General features: G+C 43.5%; 1 protein-coding gene across 3 annotated transcripts in view; it reads left to right on the forward strand.

Moving 5' to 3' along the window:
- IL15 (interleukin 15) overlaps positions 1-16420 on the forward strand; it is a 305681-nt gene that overhangs the window by 121607 nt on the left and 167654 nt on the right. Inside the window, exon 1 of one of the 3 annotated variants that reach the window (XM_033939818.1) lies at positions 6402-6583. The exons of the other annotated variants lie outside the window; for them this stretch is intronic. The gene's annotated coding sequence lies outside the window, so the exon portion shown is untranslated. Of the gene's footprint in view, positions 1-6401; positions 6584-16420 lie in introns of those variants that run through there. 3 annotated transcript variants of the gene reach the window in all.

Raw genomic sequence — 16420 nt, forward strand, 5'->3', positions numbered from 1 at the left:
CAAATATTTTTTTTCTTCGGTGAGAGACAGGTTACTGGGCTGGGATGGAGAAAGAGGAACCACTTATGGGCAAGGGCTAAGGAGGAAAGATTGGGGAAGCCATTGGGCAAGGGCAAGTTAGAGACAGAGGAGGGATACTGCTATACAAGGAGAAGAAGGGGACGGAGAATGTGGGACAAGCTGCGAGAGAGAGAGAGAAAGATGTATACAGGGCAAGGAGTATTTGAAGAGCAAAAAGGAGGATTAAAGCAAGGAATGAAGTGAGTAAAAGATTGGAACAAGAAAGAAAGGTGATACTGGCCAGTATGGTTTATTAATCATGCTATACCGCTTGTTCATTTTACTGGTCTAAGCAGTTTACATGATACAATCAAATAAAAACAAATTTTAAAAAAGACGGTGTAGGTGGGTGGGGGGATAGCTTTTTGGTTTATTTCTTGATTGAATTGCTGAAAGTAAGGGGAGGGATATTTTTCTTCTGTAATGTTATTAATGGAATTTAAGTGCTAATGTTGATTATTAATGTTTGTATAATTCATGGCACTTTGTATTAGTTTTGAAAATTAATAAAAATTAAAAAGAAAAGAAAAGAACTCTATTATGAGATAAAACAGACCTAACTCACACAACACGAAATTTTATATTTTGTATGTAAGTCTGTAACCGGGATATAAATAAACAAACAAACGAATGCACAAGATAACATTCACTCCTAAATAAAATAATAATATAATATTAAGATTTCGTAGGACTGCTGACTGAGTGGGTGCTCACCTGGGTAGTAGCGATCATCAAACGGTTTGGTTTGATATAACGGCTAAAGTGGAGAGCGGCCGCACGATACTTAAAGTCCTAGATTTCAAACGTACGGACTTTAATGCAATGGGAAAGTACCTGAAGAAAGAGCTGTTAGGATGGGAGGACATAAGAGAAGTGGAAAGACAGTGGTCTAAGCTGAAAGGAGTGATAAAAATGGCTACGGACCTTTATGTGAAGAAAATCAATAAAAACAAAAGAAAAAGGAAGCCGATATGGTTCTCCAACCTAGTGGCTGAGAAAATAAAGGCGAAAGAGTTGGCGTTCATGAAATATAAAAAAACCCAAGAAGAGGAGAGCAGAAAAGACTACAGGGTGAAACTGAAAGAAGCCAAGAGAGAGATACGTTTGGCGAAGGCACAGGCGGAAGAACAAATGGCTAGAAATGTAAAAAAGGGAGATAAAAATTTTTTCAGATATATTAGTGAAAGGAGGAAGATAAAAAATGGAATTGCTAGGCTAAAAGATGCTGGGAACAAATATGTGGAGAGTGATGAGGAGAAAGCAAATGTGCTAAACAAATACTTCTGTTCTGTGTTCACAGAAGAAAATCCTGGAGAAGGACCGAGATTGTCCGGCAAAGTTACACGAGTAAATGGAGTAGATTCTGCGCCGTTCACGGAGGAGGGTGTTTATGAGCAACTTGAAAAACTGAAGGTGGACAAAGCGATGGGACCAGACGGGATCCATCCCAGGATACTAAGGGAACTCAGAGAGGTTCTAGCGAGTCCTATTAAAGACTTGTTCAACAAATCTCTGGAGACGGGAGTGATTCCTGGGGATTGGAGGAGAGCGGATGTGGTCCCTATTCATAAAAGTGGTCACAGGGATGAAGCAGGAAACTACAGGCCGGTGAGCCTCACTTCAGTTGTTGGAAAAATAATGGAAGTGTTGCTGAAAGAAAGGATAGTGTATTTCCTTGAATCTAATGGGTTACAGGATCCGAGGCAACATGGCTTTACAAAAGGTAAATCGTGCCAAACGAACCTGATTGAATTTTTTGATTGGGTGACCAGAGAGCTGGATCGAGGACATATGCTAGATGTAATTTATTTGGATTTCAGCAAAGCCTTTGATACAGTTCCTCATAGGAGGCTGTTGAACAAACTTGAAGGGCTGAAGTTAGGACCCAAAGTGGTGAACTGGGTCAGAAACTGGCTGTCGGACAGACGCCAGAGGGTGGTGGTTAATGGAAGTCGCTCAAAGGAAGGAAAGGTGACTAGTGGAGTCCCTCAGGGTTCGGTGCTGGGGCCAATCCTGTTCAATATGTATGTAAGTGACATTGCTGAAGGGTTAGAAGGAAAAGTGTGCCTTTTTGCAGATGATACCAAGATTTGTAACAGAGTAGACACCGAAGAGGGAGTGGAAAATATGAAAAAGGATCTGCAAAAGTTAGAGGAATGGTCTAATGCCTGGCAACTAAAATTCAATGCAAAGAAATGCAGAGTAATGCATTTGGGGATTAATAATAGGAAGGAACCGTATATGCTGGGAGGAGAGAAGCTGATATGCACGGACGGGGAGAGGGACCTTGGGGTGATAGTGTCCGAAGATCTAAAGGCGAAAAAACAGTGTGACAAGGCAGTGGCTGCTGCCAGAAGGATTCTGGGCTGTATAAAGAGAGGCGTAGTCAGTAGAAGAAAGAAGGTGTTGATGCCCCTGTACAGGTCATTGGTGAGGCCCCACTTGGAGTATTGTGTTCAGTTTTGGAGACCGTATCTGGCGAAAGACGTAAGAAGACTTGAGGCGGTCCAGAGGAGGGCGACGAAAATGATAGGAGGCTTGCACCAGAAGACATATGAGGAGAGACTGGAAGCCCTGAATATGTATACCCTAGAGGAAAGGAGAGACAGGGGAGATATGATTCAGACGTTCAAATACTTAAAGGGTATTAACGTAGAACAAAATCTTTTCCAGAGAAAGGAAAATGGTAAAACCAGAGGACATAATTTGAGGTTGAGGGGTGGTAGATTCAGGGGCAATGTTAGGAAATTCTACTTTACGGAGAGGGTAGTGGATGCCTGGAATGCGCTCCCGAGAGAGGTGGTGGAGAGTAAAACTGTGACTGAGTTCAAAGAAGCGTGGGATGAACACAGAAGATTTAGAATCAGAAAATAATATTAAAGATTGAACTAGGCCAGTTACTGGGCAGACTTGTACGGTCTGTGTCTGTGTATGGCCGTTTGGAGGAGGATGGGCAGGGGAGGGCTTCAATGGCTGGGAGGGTGTAGATGGGCTGGAGTAAGTCTTAACAGAGATTTCGGCAGTTGGAACCCAAGCACAGTACCGGGTAAAGCTTTGGATTCTCGCCCAGAAATAGCTAAGAAGAAAAAAAAAAAAAAAAAAAAAATTTTAAATTGAATCAGGTTGGGCAGACTGGATGGACCATTCGGGTCTTTATCTGCCGTCATCTACTATGTTACTATGTTACTATGTTACATTTAAATAACATGGGTTCATTCAGATTGGATCGAATCTTGTCCAAATGCTTCTTTTTATTTATTTATTTATTTTTTAAATATTTTTAACATAGTTTTAAAAGATTTGAATTTTTCCTCTAATCTTAACTCTCGGGGCAAATGATTCCATAAGTTTGGAACTGCAAATTAGAACGCCTTATTTCGGGAAGACTCTCACCCCCAGTCGGGAAGAAAGAGCGAGAGAGGAGGATGCTGGACGATGGAAACTGTAACACCTGCAGCCCTACTATATGGCACTACATTGGCTGCCGATAAACAGAAGGATCAAGTTTAAACGGTTCATAGACAGTAGCGCGGAAGACAAAGGTGCGCGCCGAAGAAAAAGATTGTTTTTAGGGGCTGCGACGGGGGTTTTTGTTGGGGAGCCCCCCCACTTTATTTAATACAGATCGTGGCGGCGTTGTGGGGGGTTTGGGGGGTTGTAACCCCCCACATTTTAGTGAAAACGTAACTTTTTCCCTAAAAACAGGGAAAAAGTTAAGTTTTCAGTAAAATGTGGGGGGTTACAACCCCCCAAACCCCCCACAACGCCCCCACAATGCGGCGCCATCTGTATAAAGTAAAGTGGGGGGGTTCCCCCCCCCACACTCCCCGTCGTAGCTCCTAAAAACAGTCTTTTTCTTCGGTGCGCACCTCCGCGCTGCGCTCAGTTGTCTGCTCGCGCCTTTGTCCCGGCGCGCTTTTGACCTGACACCAGTTTAAACTAGAGTTGGCTGCCCTATTCCAGGATGTCTCCAACAAATATTTCACTGAAAATCTTTCCCGATTAAAGTCTACCAGGCAAATTACCCTATCCATCCAATACCAATTAGCAAAATGCCAGAACCAGCTACCATTTACACTACGATCTTCTGTACCAAGACAGGGAACCAACCCTGAAGTAACTGAAACAGTAATTGTAAAAGCATACTTTCTAAACTGCCTAATACAACTCCCAGGTCAAAACAAAGTGCCAACAATGAGAGAGTGTGATGTAGTGGTTAAAGCTACAGCCTCAGCACCCTGGGGTTGTGGGTCCAACCCAGGCTGCTCCTTGTGACCTTGGGCAAGTCGCTTAATCTCCCCCCATTGCCCCAGGTACATTAGATAGATTGTGAGCCCGCCGGGACAGACTGGGAAAAATGCTTGAGTACCTGAATAAATTCATGTAAACCGTTCTGAGCTCCCCTGGGAGAACGGTATAGAAAATGGAATCTAATATAATAAAGAGCTAGCCGCGCATGCGCACTCCTATTTGCGTGTTCCGTGCGCATGTAGGTCTGTGGCCGAAGGAGTGCGCATGCGCGCTAATACGTCACCACCTGATCGCCTCCACAAGCCGGACCGCAGCCAGATGACGACCTCCGTTCCTCCTGCCGCCGCCGATCTCCGTTCCTCCTTTGCCGCCCACCCCCTTCTCTTCCCGCGGGCCCGAATGGCGATTACAGCAGCGTGTGCATCAGTCTTCACACGCTGCTTCGGGCCCTTCTACTGCCCTGATTTGCTCTGCCACGTCTCTGATGATGTCATTAGGGATGTGCCAGAGTAAATCAGGGCAGTAGAAGGACCCGAAGCAGCGTGTGGAGACTGATGCAAGCGCTGCTGGAATCATCACGTTTGTAGTCCGGACCGCGGGAAGGGAAAGGGGGGGTAGAGGAAACGCTAATGCTGCTGCACAGGGAACTGGTGGGGGGGAGGGAAATGGAGGGGGAGGGAATGCTGCTTTGGACAGACAAACAGAGAGAGGAAGGGAAACACAAAGAAAATAAGAAAGACACAGGGACAGGTGCACAGGGAACTGGTGTGGGGGGAGGGAAATGGAGGGGGATGGAATGCTGCTTTGGACAGACAGTCAGAGGGAGGAAGGGAGACAGAAAGAAAAGAAGAAAGACACAGGGGCAGGGAGATACACAGAAAGACAGACAGGCAAAGGGGGCCAGGGACAGAGACAGACAGAAAGGACAGCGGGAGCTGCGTCAGGAGGGGTGCGGGATGCGGCAGTGGGAACTTTTCCAATGGGTGCAACTGGGCGGCTGTCGGGAACCTCTGATCAGGGGCAGAGCAAGGTAAGAGTATCATAGGGATAAAAAGGAGGAGGGGGATAAAAAAGGAAGGGATGCCTACTGATGGACAGGGGGGGGTGAAGAAAAAGGAACGTAGGACTAATGTTGGACAGGGGGAGAAGGAAAGAGGTGCTGCTGGACAGGGGGGAGGTAAAACAAAGGGAGAAGGGCTGCTGCTGCATAAGGAGAGCAGTGAAGGGGTGGTGGTGGTCACAGGGGAGGTAAAAGGAAGGGAAAATGGACAGGGGGAGCAAGCAAGGGATGGTGATGGACAGCCAAGGAAAAAGAAAGGCAGAAAGAAAGAAAGCGGCTAAGGAGAGAGAGAGAAAGAAATAAAGACAGACACACACACTTATGTTCTAGCACCCGTTAATGTAACGGGCTTAAAGACTAGTAAATAAATAAAATCCTTGAACTTGTAACTATATAGTTGAAACTATGACCTAACTGAATTACCTGTACTTGCAACCCTTTTGAATGTCCGCGCCAATTTGTCCTTTGTAACTTCCTGGGTAACTGACTCAACCTGTTGTAATGTAATCAGACCTTGAATTGAACAGGTAAAAAGGTGGAACCAGAGGGGAGAGCTTTGTGTTAGAACAGCCAATAGCAAATCAAGAAGGGGAATTTTGTTTGAGTTATTTGCCTCTAGTACGGAAAAAGCTGGTCCCAGCCCTGAGTCGACCAGTTGCATCAGCTTGTCAGGAAATTTAGCAAATTAAAACAAACCAGCTGCGGCTGTGAAAAGGAAAAACAGTGTACTTTTATCTGTGGTACAAGACCAGTGAGGACAGGGCTTTGGAATAATCTTTACTGCCCCACTACGGAATCTGGGCTCCTTCCAACTATTCCGAAAGCACTTGAAAACTAGGCTATTCACAAAAATGTAATGCTCTCTTCCCCCCTATACTCAACTTCCGACCCCATTATGCTGTTTCTTCCTATATTAAGCTCTTGCAAATATGCTAAGCTCTATCATTATGGAGAGGATGCGGTATATAAACTTAAAGTTTAGATCAGTTTAAATAATGCACGGTTAATATTTAAAGGGAAATAGCAGGACTTCCTTCTCTGGACACGTTTCAGGGCAGAGCGCACTGGGAGGGGAGAACAAAAAAAAAGTTCCTTTCTGGGAAACAGCTGGATGACAAGGAGAATGAAATTATGAGAATTTTCCAGTAATTTTCCTGGGAAACTTTTCATTCCATCCCAAATCCTGGTTGCTTTTGCTGGAGACCTTCACGGGTAAGTGGAGATTTATTTCTTGCTTTCATCAAGTTTTCCAAATAGGTAGGAAAGTGTTTTTCAAGCTTAAGAACATGTTTAATTTCTGGAGACCATTTTGCTGAAAATGGTTCTCTTTTTTTTATTTTTTATCTGGTGTGTAGTGGTTGAGCAATTAAAAAAACCTCAAAAAAACGGATTAAGGTTTAAATGTCTTGTGTTTGTTAATTTTTGAGCTGTCTATGGTTTAAAAGCTAATAAATGAAATTCTGAATGGTTGGAATAACTGGGGGATACTGACCTCTCTTTGGATTTAATAATAATAATAACAACTTTATTTTTATATACTGCAATACCACAAAAAGTTCAGAGCAGTTTACAGAGGAAGAGACTGTATACAGACAGCTGCCTGGTATTCTGCAATTCTGTGATGGGAGATTAAACTTTAATAAAATGTCGAAAACGCAATTTTTTGCCAATGCCTTCCTGTGCTAAAGCTATTCTTTGTTCTTGCTTTCCTGTCCTGTAAATGATTTTATGGGATCTTGTGTGTCCATCTTGTAGGATGAATTTAGAAGAAGATTTTAATGATACCGTTAGTTAATGTCTTCTTGTGTTTGTCTTGTTGAAACATGTTTAGCATTTCTTAAATATGTATGCATGTAATTTTGTAAACCCCATAGTTATTATACAGTGTATAAATTTTTAAATAAATCAATCAAATTTTTTCAGGAAGTGTTTTAGAAATACATCAAGGCAGAAATGGAGTTGGAGAAATTTGTCAAAGAGATAAGTTGTACAAGTTGTGCCTGGAAATTCGAAACGAAGAGATAGATAGATTGGGGATGAACCTGTTATGGTTTTAGTGTAGTTTTTTTGTAATATGAGCTTACATGATCCGATATCTTGAGACCGTAAATGAGATGGACTGCAGCATTCTGAATGATTCTCAGTCGTAATTCAAGGCAAATTATATTCGGGTACAGTAGGTATTCGGGTACAGTAGGTATTTATGGTGAGTGAGCCAATCCGTAATGGGATGAGGCAGCATTCTGAACGATTCTCAGTCGTAATTCAAGGCAAATTATATTCGGGTACAGTAGGTATTCGGGTACAGTAGGTATTTATGGTGAGTGAGCCAATCCGTAATGGGATGAGGCAGCATTCTGAACGATTCTCAGTCGTAATTCAAGGCAAATTATATTCGGGTACAGTAGGTATTCGGGTACAGTAGGTATTTATGGTGAGTGAGCCAATCCATAATGGGATGAGGCAGCATTCTGAACGATTCTCAGTCGTAATTCAAGGCAAATTATATTCGGGTACAGTAGGTATTCGGGTACAGTAGGTATTTATGGTGAGTGAGCCATGGAGAAATGGAGTTGGAGAAATTCATCAAAGAGATAAGTTGTACAAGTTGTGCCTGGAAATTCGAAACGATGAGATAGATAGATTGGGGATGAACCTGTTATGGTTTTAGTGTAGTTTTTTTGTAATATGAGCTTACATGATCCGATATCTTGAGACCGTAAATGAGATGGACTGCAGCATTCTGAACGATTCTCAGTCGTAATTCAAGGCAAATTATATTCGGGTACAGTAGGTATTCGGGTACAGTAGGTATTTATGGTGAGTGAGCCAATCCGTAATGGGATGAGGTTTTTATTGAGCAATTTAATTTCTCACTGGAAGGGCTGACAATGTAAGCTCATACCTGAGATAATGGAGGATGAAATAACTTGCCTAGCATCACAGGGTGCCACACTGGGATTTGAACTGGGTTTCAGTGGTTTTCAGTCCTCTGCTCTAACTACAATACTTGCTCCATTTGATCTGACTACAAACGCGGAAGGGACGATAAGATAGGGTTAACCAGGTGTCCGGATTTCCCTGGACATGTAACTCCTGCCTTGGCATCTATTTGTCTGTCGTGATTGGTTAGATTGTGAGCTCATTCGAGCAGGGACTGCCTCCTTTGTGACTCTGTATAGTGCTGCATAAGTCTGGCAATAGTAGTAATTGAATTCATCAAAGGGCACTTCCGTGTTAGACATGTTAATTGAGTTAACTCATGCTAATGATTAGCACAAGGCTAAGTGCTAAAGATGCCCATTACATTCCTATGGGCATCTTTAGCATTTAGCAAATGCAAATCGTTAGCATGAGCTAGTGCAATTAGCGAGTGCTAACGCGGTAGTCTCCTTTGATGAAGTCCCCCCTAAATGCTGTAATAGAACTGAGAGGTCGAATGCGATACTTCTTCAATCTGATTTAACAGCTCCATTTGCAACACGTTTGACCAGTTTACAAAAGTATCGACAATGTCATTTGATCTCTCAGCCATCTTCGATCCTATTGATCATTCCTATCTACTTGACCATCTAAAACAGTGGTTCTCAACCCTATCCTAGGGGATTCCCAGCCAGTTGGGTTTTCAGGATATCCCTAATGAATATGCATGAGAGAGATTTGCATATAATGGAGGAAACAGGCATGCAAATATGTCTTATGCATATTCATTAAGGATATCTTGAAAACCCAACTGGCTGGGGGTCCCCCAGGACAGGGTTGAGAACCACTGATCTAAAACAAATAGGGCTAACAGACACCTCTCAAATCGATCATACACGATTCTCTCTTCAAGCTCCTGTTCTATCCCATTCATCCCTGGCTCTGGAGACCCCAGGGTTCTATATTCTCACCCTTTGTCTTCAATCTTTTTTTCTCTTTCCTCTGTTAACACTAGATAAGTCATTTGAGTTTAACATGTTTGTCTAAGCTGACGACATCCAGATTTTATATACTTATGCATCCATCCTTTAGTTCCGAAGAAATTAAATTGCTCAATAAAAACCTCATCCCATTACGGATTGGCTCACTCACCATAAATTAAATCCTGATAAATCTAAGGTCATTATGTTTTCTCCACAAGGTGACCCTGTTCTGCCTTCACCAGTTTTACTGCAAAACGTGTTTGTCCCCATAGTCCCTTTAGTCCATGTTCTTGGGGTTATTTTAGACTCTAGATTTAGCTTCAATGCACAAATTAACCAAGTTTTAAGAAGTTCTTTTTACAAATTACATTTGATTAGGTCTATACGCTCACTCTTCTTCCTGTCCGCTTTAAATATCCTCATATATTCTTTGATCATAACATAGCAATCAGCTTATGTTCCGAAGAACCGTAAAGTTCTATGCAGTTTACAAAAATTAAGATATACAATTAGATGGAAAAATTAGTTACCCAAATATTTAACAAATAAGTATGTTTTAAAATGCCTCCTACATTCCAATAAATCGACTATTGCAATTCTCTTTAGAAACATAGAAACATAGAAAAATGACGGCAGAAAAGGGCCATAGCCCATCTAGTCTGCCCACACTAAAGATCCCCTTCCCTAAATTTATTCTCCCAGATACCCTATATCTCATCGAGTCTGCCTATTCCGATGACTCTCCCCCCCACTATTACCCTCTTAGAGATCCCACATGCGCATCCCATTTAATCTTAAAATCTGGCACGCTGATGGTCTTGACAACCTGCACAGGAAGTCTATTCCAATGATCAACCACACTTTACATAAGAACATAAGCAGTGCCTCTGCCGGGTCAGACCAGAGGTCCATCCCGCCCAGCAGTCCGCCCCCGCGGCGACCCAACAGGTCATGACCTGCCTTAATCACCAGAAGGGGCCCCCTTGCCCCCTAGGTTTCTCATCGAAGTCCTATCTTCCCATCAATGTACTAACCCTCCGGCCTTGCACCTGCACGAGCTGTCTATACTTATGCAACACCCCAGCACCTCCCTCAGTACCCCACGATCCCCTTTTCCCTCAGGAATCTGTCCAATCCCTGTTTGAATCCCTGTACTGTACTCTGCCGGATCACTTCCTCCGGGAGTATTTCTGTGAAGAAATACTTCCTGAAGTTGCCATGAAATTTCCCACCCCTGATTTTTAGCGGATGCCCCCTTGTGGCCGAGGGTCCTTTAAGAAAGAAAATATCATCTTCCTCCTCGATACGACCGGTGATATATTTAAATGTCTCAATCATGTCTCCCCTCTCCCTACGTTCCTCGAGAGAGTACAGCCGCAATTTATTCAGCCTCTCTTCGTATGAAAGATCCTTGAGCCCTGAGACCATCCTGGTGGCCATACGCTGAACCGACTCGACTCTCAGTACATCTTTACGGTAGTGTGGTCTCCAGAATTGCACACAGTATTCCAAATGAGGTCTTACCATGGTTCTGTACAATGGCATAATGACTTCGGGCTTCCGGCTGACGAAACTTCTACGGATACATCCCAACATTTGTCTAGCCTTGGATGAAGCCTTCTCCACTTGATTGGCAGCTTTCAGGTCTTCACTAATAATTACTCCTAAATTGCGCTCTGCTGTGGTCCTTGCTAAGGTCTCACCATTTAGGGTGTAATTTCTGCACGGATTTCTGCTGCCAAGGTGCATGACCTTACATTTCTTAGCGTTAAAGTTAACTTGCCAAGTCGAGGACCAACGTTCCAACAAGAGTAAGTCTTGTGCCATACCGTCGGGCAAAGTACTATTACCTACTATGTTACGCCGAATTATGTCAAAAAGACATACATAGATTACAATTAACCCAAAATACTGCTACCCAACTGATCCACAATGCATCCAAGTTTAATCATATTACCCCTCTGTTGAAAAAAGAACACTGGCTCATCAAATTACATACAAAACACTTCTACTAACCTTCAAAGTTGGGTTGTTTTGGAGTTTTTTTGATCAGGGGAACCATCTTCTCTTATCATCTATGTTCCTGCCAGAGCTCTCAAATCAATAAATCAAAATCAACTTGTCATCCCTTCATAACATATCATAGTCCATGAACACATCCGACAAGCAATTTTCTCTGTACACAGCCCTCAGCTCTGGGACTCTCTTCCCACATCTTTAAGACCACAAACATCCCTAGATCGTTTCAGATCAGAACTTAAGACTTTCCTTTTCAATGATGCATTCACATAGGGCCAGATTCTATAAATGGCGCCTACTTTGTAGACACCATTCAGCGCAGTTGTCAACGGCTTTGCGTCATTTATAGAATCGCGCCTAGTGGCGCCTAAGCAAACTTAGTATTTGCTAGGCATCCTAGACATAGGCGCTGCTCCATTTGGCACCTCCCCTAATTTGGCATAACCTATGTCGGATGGCTAATGACGCTTAACTCAGCCATGCCTATTCTCCACCCATGACTATGCCTAGTGTTTGAGATGATCTAAGATGGCCACGTCGTATAGAGCACACATAGTGTTTGAGATGGGCATCCTTAGGATTGAGGGGGCACCTGAATTGTTTAATTTTTTGTGTGTGATTGGTTGAAAACCGGCATGGTCAATTACCACGCCGATTAAGCCAATCAAAAAATAAAAGTTTGGCGTTGACCCCAAACTTAAGATGTTGCTAGGTGGCTGCAATTAGGGCGTCTGATGTAGGCAGTGTTTATAGAATTCCCCAGGCAATGCCTATCCATAAACCGACGTCGATGCCTCGTACTCTTTATTATGGTAATGACCTTGTGGGGATGCACAGCTTCCTTTATGGTTTTTACCCCTCCCCTTTTCCTATTCCTATTTATAGTTCTACCCCTTACTCTTACTTTTATGCTATTGTAATTTTTTGAAATCACATACCCTTTTCCTTTTCCCTAATTTTTAGAATTGTAAGCTGCTTTAGAGTGGTGTTTTGGTTTGTTTGTTGTTGTTTTTTACCGTAATGCAGGATATCAAATTTTTAATAAACTTGGAAACTTGGATACTTGGATTTGATTCTGTTTGTGAGATCTTGTTTTGGGCATAGCAGGAATGCTTCTAAGATGGTTTAAAAAGCTTTCGATCACCAGGTCTTATGAAGTCAAAAAGGGCAGCTCCCTATCCTTTACCTGGAATGCTTTATATGGGGTCTCTCAGGGGTCCCCCCACTTTCTCCAATTTTGTTTAATGTTTACATGACCTATTATGGTGAGAATTTATAAAATGTAGAGGATTTTCATTATTCATATTCAGACAATAGGCTTATAAGAACATAAGAATTGCCGCTGCTGAGTCAGACCAGTGGTCCATCATGCCCAGCAGTCCGCTCCCGCGGCGGCCCTTAAGTCAAAAACCAGTGCCCTAATTGAGTCTAGCCTCACCTGCGTACGTTTTGGTTCAGCAGGAACTTGTCTAACTTTGTCTTGAATCCCTGGAGGGTGTTCTTCCCTATAACAGCCTCCGGAAGAGTGTTCCAGATTTCTACCACTCTCTGGGTGAAGAAGAACTTCCTCATGTTTGTACGGAATCTATCCCCTTTTAACTTTAGAGAGTGCCCTCTCGTTCTCTCTACCTTGGAGAGGGTGAACAACCTGTCTTTATCTACTAAGTTTATTCCCTTCATTATCTTGAATGTTTCAATCATGTCCCCTCTCAGTCTCCTCTTTTCAAGGAAGACGAGGCCTAGTTTCTCTAACCTCTCACTGTATGGCAACTCCTCCAGCCCCTGAACCACTTTAGTCGCTCTTATCTGGACACTTTTGAGTGGTACCATGTCCTTCTTCATGTACGGCGACCAGTGCTGGACACAGTATTCCAGGTGGGGGTGTACCATGGCTTGGTACAGCGGCATGATAACCTTCTCCGATCTGTTCGTGATCCTTCTTAATCATTCCTAGCATTCTGTTCGCCCTTTTTTCGCAGCTGCCGTGCATTGCACGGACTGCTTCATCGACTTGTCGACTAGTATTCCCAAGTCTGTTTCCTGGGGGGTCTCTTTGAGTTCCGCACCAGACATCCTGTATTCGTGTATAGGATTTTTGTTACTGACATGCATCACCTTACACTTATCTAATCTAATCTTCCATTTATGAGTCATACATACCTATACAGGCTCAAGGCGACAGATCAAAGAGGAAGGGGAAAATAGTAGGGAAGGGGGCATGGAGAAGCAAGAGGAGGGACCTAGAAGTAGGGGGTGCTATACAGAAACTAAAACAGTTAATTGTAAAAGAGGTGAGTCTTCGTGTTTTTTCTGAATGTGTTGTAGTTTGTCTCTTTCCTGATAGCTTCTGGTAGGTTATTCCAGGTTTTTACACCCAGATAAGTTAGCATAGAGTGGAAAATTTGCTTGTAGTGGAGGTATTTTGTGGATGGCAAGTTTAGTTGGATTCTGTTAAGGAGTCTCTTTGATGTCGACCAAACAGTAGAGAATAGTTTCAGTATAGAATCTGGTGTAGGATACATGACGATTTTAAAATTATTCGGGATGATATTGGAAGCCAATGTAGTTGCCTGATGAAGGTTGTGATTGAATCAAATTTTTTTAATTTGTAGATTAGTCTAACGGTTGTGTTCTGGATGAGTTGCAGTTTGTGGATAAGAGTAGTATTGATGCCAAGGTAGGTGGAGTTGCAATAGTCCAGTTGAGGTAGGACCATCATCTGAACGATCAGAGCAAAGTGGTGTGGGTGGAAGTATGATCTTGTGAGTTGCAGTTGACGCATAATGTAGATGGTCTTTTTCCAAAGGTTAGATATTTGTGGTTCCATTGTGAGAGTGTTGTCTAAGATGCAGCCTAGTACTTTGATGGATTTTTCCATTATGAGAGTGATGCCTGAGGAAAGAGTGAGGTTAGATATGATATTCTGTTATGCGGTGTGGAAACCAATGGCTTTGGTCTTAGTGGCGTTCAGTTTCAGCTTGTTGTTCATTGCCCAGGTTTGAATTTTATCTATATTGTTTGAGATTTTTTCGGCAATATTAGGATAGTTATTGGTTATGGGGATGAGGAGGAGGATGTCGTCGGCATAAGATAGTACAGTTTCGTCTTCTATTTTGATGTGTCCCAGTGAGCTCATGAATAAATTGAATAGGATTGGGATAAAGGGGAGCCTTGTGGGATGCCACAGAATGCCTTCCAAGGGTTGGAGTATAATTCTTGCCTTTTGACCAAATATTCGCGATTTTGTAGGAAGTCGGCAAACCATTTCAGTACAGTCCCTGTTGTTCTGATTTCCGAGAGTTTGGTTAAGAATAATTGGTAGTCTCAGCGATGGTGTATGAATTTTTGTAGATTATTGCCAGGTCGCCTCCTCATTTCAACTTTCAGGGAAGATGAAGAATGTTGCGACCCTGTGGGCAGAGGTGTGGAAGTTCAGGGCTTTCGAGGTCTTTCAGCAATGTTTCTGTGATGAATGTCAGAGCAATGTCATTGGATGTGATTAGGTCATTTAGGATGAAAAGCTTGTTTACCACTGATCGAGCATTAACGTATATGCAGGGGATGGTGATTTCATTAGGTTTTGTTGAGAATTTTGTAGGTAGTGGGTTGTTGAGGGGTTTAGGATTCGTTTGTTTTCGGTGTTTGTTGTGATTGTGTTTGTTCCAGAGTATGGGAAGGATATGCCGAGGTTGTCCAATTTATTACGTCGATTGGTTTTGAGTTTCTGGTGAACTGGGTCTTCGTTGCTTGTAGTTCCATGGTGTGTTATTGTTGGGGGATGTGTTGTGTAAGGCTGTGAGGGTGGAGAGGCATAGGAGAGGAAGTATAGGAATAAGAGGGGGTTTCATCATGAGGGTTGTCTTGAATGTGTTTGTTGTTTTGTCTGTATTGCTGCCTGTATTCCTGACTGAGCTCTTTTTGATTTTGTTTGTTGCAAGGGGCGTCAGGTGGCGGAGCTCGTCTCCCACGCTTTTCCTTTCTGCCTCCCCTGCAGCCACTGGGCTGGGCTGGATGGGGGCAGCTCCTGGCAACAACAGAGCTGCCCTGAAGAGTGTAGAAAAATCAAAGGAGAAGCGATGTCACTACTACCACACTGTAAACTTACTGCCAGCACAATAAGACTGTACAGAGGCAAACCCTAAAAGCCACCTACAGGGCCTAAGAGCTGGTAGAAAACGATCAGAGTCCGCTTGGAAAGCGCGTTTTTCTTTGGGCAAGAGGCTCATGGATGGCGTCCCCCTGGCGTCAAGCGCTGCAGTCTCAACTGCGGCGGCTCCCCAGATGCTTCTGTGTCTCGTGCGCTCTCCTCTGCTTGGCTCCTGTCCTTAGCTCATGCTCCGCTTTCACGCGGCACCTTCCAAGCCTCTCTCGCCCTCTCCTTTTGCCCACATGCGCCTTCCCATCCGTCTCGTCCCCAGTTTAGGGCAGCTGTTCCTCGGATAGTCCCGGCCCCGGCACTCTCTCCCTCGTGGCACAAAAAGTCTCTTTAGCTGAGGCGGGGTCTCAGTTCAGGCAGCAGCGTCCATGTGGAGGTGTCAACCCTTGCACTTGGAAAGAGCAATTTCACAACATCCATGTATAAGTGACTCCACTTCTACATCTAGTTAACCCATTTTTATAAATGCATAAGCCTCTCTAATTGAGTAGTACGGCTTCAATTTTAACACTGGCTCAGTCTCTGGTGGAAACAAACTACATGGGATTAAGGAGAGTGGGATTAAAATTTCACGCCGCCCCCCCCCCCCCCCCCCCCGAACTTTGTTAACATCCAGCTCCATCTTTCCCCATAACCTCTTCCCCATAACTTCACGGTAAACCTCATTTGCCATGTCGCAGCCCATTTCTCGGGCGTGGGTACGTCACGTTGCAGGTCTTCGCAACCCTTCTGCGTCTTCACTACTCTGAATAGCTTTGTATCGTCCGCTGAAAATTCACCTAAGCTACATTTGTACTTCAAGCACATACCCAGATGTCACTGACCCATGTATTTGCCAGGGTAGCGCGGGGTGGGGGGGCCTTGTGACACTGCTCCTGCAGCAACGGATATAACCGCAGAGCGCTGCTACCGCAGAGTAACTGTACTTCATAATAATAATAATAACAACTTTATTCTTCTATACTGCCA

This window comes from Geotrypetes seraphini, chromosome 1, assembly GCF_902459505.1.
Source record: "Geotrypetes seraphini chromosome 1, aGeoSer1.1, whole genome shotgun sequence".
In the NCBI taxonomy this organism is placed as follows: Eukaryota; Metazoa; Chordata; class Amphibia; order Gymnophiona; family Dermophiidae; genus Geotrypetes; species Geotrypetes seraphini.